This window comes from Eulemur rufifrons, chromosome 3, assembly GCF_041146395.1.
Source record: "Eulemur rufifrons isolate Redbay chromosome 3, OSU_ERuf_1, whole genome shotgun sequence".
In the NCBI taxonomy this organism is placed as follows: domain Eukaryota; kingdom Metazoa; phylum Chordata; class Mammalia; order Primates; family Lemuridae; genus Eulemur; species Eulemur rufifrons.
The window spans coordinates 3,374,003-3,379,539 of NC_090985.1; positions in this window are offsets into that span (position 1 = coordinate 3,374,003).

A 5,537-nucleotide genomic window follows, 5' to 3' on the forward strand; every position below is an offset into this window, starting at 1 on the left:
CATTTGTAAAAACAGTTGCATCACATGGACTGCTTTCTGTACATGTGTTCATGCGTGTGCGCGCACACACACACTATGAATTTGACAGAACTGAAAACCCAGAGGAGGAGCCTGGTGGACATGGAATAGTGTCAGTGACTGGTGCACATCAAATAGGAATTGCAAGCCAGACGTGGTGGTACATGCCTGTAGTCCAGCTATTTGGGATGCTACAGTGGGAGGACAGTTGGAGCCCAGGAGTTGAGGTTACAGTGAGCTATGATGGTGCCACTACACTCCAGCCTGGGCGACAAAGCAGACTCTGACTCTAAAAATCAAAGAACTTTTAAAAACCACAGAAATTACAGAGTTCAAAAAGAAATGAAGTGGTTACTTCATTGGGAGGAGGAGCTGGGTACTGGTCTTTTATCAAGGAAAATATGAAATATTTTATCAAAGTCCTTTTTTTTTTGAGACGGGGTCTCGCTCTGTCACCCAGGCTATAGTGAAGTGGTGTTGTCATAGCTTAATGCAGCCTCGAACTCCTGGGCTCAAGTGAGCCTCCTGCCTCAGCCTCCCCAGTAGCTGGGACTACAGGCACACGCCAACATGCCCCGCTAATTTTTTTATTTTTTTTAAAGACGGCATCTCGCTATGTTGCCCAGGCTGGTCTTGAACTCTTGGCCTCAAGCGATCCTCGCACCTTAGGCTCCTAAAGTGCTAGGATTACAGGTGTGAGCCACTGTGCCTGCCCCAAAGATAAGTCTTATAGCCAATGCTCAAAATAGAATGCAGTAAAATATGTAAGCCTCTTCTTAAAAGTGCAGGGTTTAAAAAAATATTTTTAAACTTTTAATTTCTTCACCTTTTTTTCTACCCTTCCAATATATAGATAAAAATACGGTCCCATCTCCCACGCAGCCCCCCTCTCAGCTGATGCACTTGCTTCATGTTTCGCTGGGAGAGAAGTCATCAGAGGGGAATGTACTCATCCACCAGCGCCTGGACTATTGCCGCCCTATTCCAAGCCATGTCATCTCTTTCCTGGATGACTGCAGTGGCCTCCCAACTGGTCTGTTGTTTCCATTCTTACATCCTACAGTGGCCAAGCTGGTCCTTCTAGATGCAAACCAGATCATGTAGGACCCCAGCCCAAAACCCCCCAATGGCTTCCCTTCACAGTGTAAAATCCAATGAGTGTCCCAAGGCCTACAAGGCCCAACGATCTCTTCCTAGCCCTGCTGCTTCTCCATCCTCTTCCCACTAGTCTCCTTTCAGTACCTCCCTTGTCAGCTTTCTCTTGCTTTCCCCACAGTAATCCTCCAGAACTCTGAGACCCCACCCCACTGATTCTCCATAGTCACAGTAGCCAACCTCATTTCCTACTCTCAGATAATTGGGTGGGAACCCCTTCAGCTTCCCCCCACTGCCCACCACCCCCTTATCAGGTTGTCTGTAATCACACCCATCCTCACGGTCACGTCTGCCTGGACCTCCCGACAACCCACCTAGCGCCTGTGAGCCGCCATCGTGAGCGGCAGACCTCTATGAGAGCAACCGCAGTCCCGCCACTACCCATTTGCTGTCACATTCAGGTCCGTCGTGGTCTTCCTGGGCTCAACACCAATCATTGAGTGATCTGAATTTGCTCAACTTTTCTGGTGTTACCCACTTGTGCTTGCAGGTGGCTATGTCAGCCTGGGCCCTTCACAACACAGGTGCCAACAGGACTCAATGTGCAAGGATTTTATGAAGAGACATTCCTGTGGGATAAATGGAAAGCGAGCCAGAGAAAGCAGAGAGAGCCGACAGATGCAAGTTCTGACCCCAGTGAAGGAGAGAGGGAGGGAGGTTAGGTGAAAGTATCCAAGACTGCTGCGCACTTCAGGAAGTGCTGCAAGGCCATCGGGGAGTCCTTGAGCCAAGGTCGACCACAGTAGCAGCCCAGCATCTCCCGGAAATGTGTTCCCTGGGAATCGTATTCCTGCCACGCTTAGTCATTGGCTTTGAGCAGCCTGTGGAAAGGGTTCCTCAGTGCAAATGTAGCGTTGGATTCCACAGCTGGAGCCTTTGGCCAAATCTCACCTTTCTAAACCCCTTGTGTCCTGTTCAAGGTGGGTTCAAACCTATACTATCCTTTTCTTTGGGCTCAAAAGAAGTGTTCCCGTCCTTTCTGAAGGCTGATGCCCTCACCTCACCCCCCCACTGCCTCAGGGGCATCCCTCTATTGCTTCTCTTCCCTCCCATTCGTTATCAAACTCAACCTCTCCACTTGTTCCATCTCTCTAGCCTGTAACATTTGCAACTCTCTCTCATCTTAATAGTTAAAAGAAAAAAATAGTCCTCTACACCCCTGATGCCTTCTAGTGACATTCTCTTCTTCTCCTGCGGCCGAGTCCTTAACAGAGCAGATCTTGCCTCTCTAATCCCTGTACTCTTGTTTCTTCCCTTACCCTAAGTAAGGCGCCACTCTCACCCAGGTTCCCAGGGACTTCCTGGTGGCCGTATCCAAAGGACGTTTGGTTCTTTGGTGTCCCCTGGTCCCATTCTTGACCTTTTCTCTCCTCACTCACATGTTCTCTCCTATGTTGTCTCTCTCATTCCCATGACTTCAACTACCGTCTGTAGGCTACTACCTCCTACGTCTCCACCTCTAACAGGATCCTTCCAGAACTGTCCTCTTGGACAAATGCCTGTAGGATATCACTGAATAATCCACAGCAACTCCAGCTCAGCTGGTCCCAACACACAATTTGTCATTTGACCACCAGTCAACCATTGTCCTCTTCCTGTTCCCTCAGACTGAGGGAGTGGGGCCATCACCCACCCAGCCACCGCAAACTAAAACCTGGGGACAAGACGCAAGTCTAACTGCCAAGGTAAACCGTGGCTACTCTACATACCAACTGGATGGGCGTGGCCAAGTCACAGCTTCTCCGAGTCTCAATTTCCTCATGCTTATAACCAGGATAAAAACAGTCTGTACTTCAGTGGGTCGTGATGAGGCTCAGATGACACCATGTGTGAAGCATTTAGCACAGTCCCTGGAGCATAAGCACCCACCAAGTGTCAGCTATAAGTGTTATCACCACCACCATTGTTATAACCCTAAACTGCTCCTTTATCTCAGTCACCAAATCCCAACAAATCTACCCACCAAAAACGCTCTCAAATCTTTCCCTTCTTTTTCATGCACGTAATCCTTGTAGCTCCATAAGACAGCCCTCTCCTCCTTTCTCTTCCTGCTCTAAGACGACTTCAGCAGCCTCCTACCCTACTTACTCGCACATCCATCCTCAGACAGCAGCTGCAGTGGGTTCTACAGTATTAGACCTGACTGTGTCCCCCTCCTCCAGCTGCTTCTCGTGGCCTTCAAGGTAGAATCCCAACAAGGTCCAGCCTCAGCCAGGCTGGTCCTGGCAACTGCCCCACAGTCCCAGGGCTGGTCAGCTGCCCATGGCCCTGCACATGTTGCTTGCTCTGCAGAAACTGCATTTCCAGTCTCTGACCCACTAGCCTTTGGTCCTCCTTTGAGACTCAGCTCAAGTGTCACCACTTCCAGGAAGCCTCTTTTGATTACAGTCCTTCCCCCAAAAGTGCTGAGTGAGCCTGTTCTCACCCCCATAGAACCATGTTGCCAAGGTTTGCTCACAGACGTGCCTTACCTCGCCCCACCACTTCGTTTGGCAGCCCTGCTGTCGGCCTTCACCTCTCACCAAGGGGCTTTACCTGTGGCCTCCAGTTGTCAATCAACAGAGATGTATTGAGAGCCCACCTGTTGTGTGCCAAGCACTGCTGCACATACGCTGGTAAGTATAATAGACATGGTCCCTGCCCTTGTGGAATTTACAAGGGAGGCAAATATTAAACAACAAAAAAGATAAATTATACATCTGAATTTCCAGGGGAGAGATCTATTTTCAGCTTCTCTTGACAGCATCACATCCCTCCCTGCTAGACCCAATTGCAAATGACAAAGGCATGGGGTCATGACAGCCTTGTGACCTTTGCTCCTCAAGTCTCAATCTCCCCTTCCAGGCTACATAAATGTTAATTGCCAACTGCCTGTACGATCCGTACACCGCTAGCTTCTAGGGTCACCCTTCTGCTTTCTGAGCCTCCACCCCATACTTTAAGAAAATGTGTCTCAGCACATTTCTCCATAAGTCTCTGAACGTAAGCAAAACCTCCCAGATTGTGAGGCCAAACTTTCCAATCAATAGAATTTCAATGGACAGATGGAAACGAGCTTCTTTGCCCTTCATCACAGGGATCTGATCTATCTACTACTCCAGTCAAACTCTGGAAAACCATTCACTCCCCACCCCACCAGGAGTCGAGGACTGTGGAGGCAGATACAGCACGTTGTCTATTTCAGAGCATTTGCTTCCTGAGTGAGCTAATCCACTCACAGATGTTGCCCGATTTCTTAAAATCTACCTCTATTAGGAAAGTTTATAGGACATGGATCCTTTTTTTTGTCTTTGAGATAAAATTTGTATAACATAAAATTTACTATTTTAACCCTTTTCAAGTATACAATTCGATGGTATTTAGTACATTCACAATGTTGTGCAACCGTTACCTCTAGTTCAAAAACATTTTCATCACCCTAAAATAAAACCCTTCACCCATCAGGCAGTTCCCCCCCTTGCAACAACCCCTAGCAGCCACGAATCTATTTTGTGCCTTCGTGGATCTACTTATTCCTGAGATTTCCTATAGACGGAATCATACAATGTGGCCTTTTCCATCTGGCTTCTTTCCCTTAGCATAATGTTGTCAAGGTTCCTCCATGTTGTAGCATATATCATTCCTTCTTATCGCTGAATAATATTCCATCGTGTGGCCATAACACATCCATTTTAATTTGTTTATCCATTCATCAGCCGACGGACATGGGGTTGTTTCCATTTTTAGCCATTATGAATAGTGCTGCTGTGAACATTCATGTACAAGTTTTTGTATGGACATATGTTTTCAATTCATTTGGGTGTACACCTTCGAATGGCTAGGTCATATGGCAACTGTATGTTTGACTTTCTGAGAAACTGCCAGACTATTTTCTAAGGTCACTGATTCTTAAACATAGCTACACATTGGAATCACCTGGGCAACTTTAAGCCCCACCCTCCACGGTGCTGATGTAATTGCTCTGCTCTGTGGCCTGGGCAGGGGAGTATCAAAGCTCCCCAGGTGCTTCTCCGCAGCCAGAACTGAGGCCTTTAAAGAAGACCCAGAGGTGACATCATTAATCAAATAACTCTAAAACATGCCCTCTGAAGTCTGTGTTTTCAGATCTGCTTGATCACAAGAATTTTCTGGAGCACCTATTAATAATACATTTCCCTAGACCCTTCCTCTGGAGATGTCCTACCTAGTGGGTCTCAGGGAGAACCTGGGAATCTGAAATTTCAACAGACACTGCAGGTGTATTTTATGATCTGGCAAATTTGAAAGCACTGTCTTAGATCCCTGCTTCTCCAAGTGCGGGCCCTGACCGGTATCGGCAACATCACCTGAAGCTTGCAAGAAATGCAAATTTTCACTATTACTAA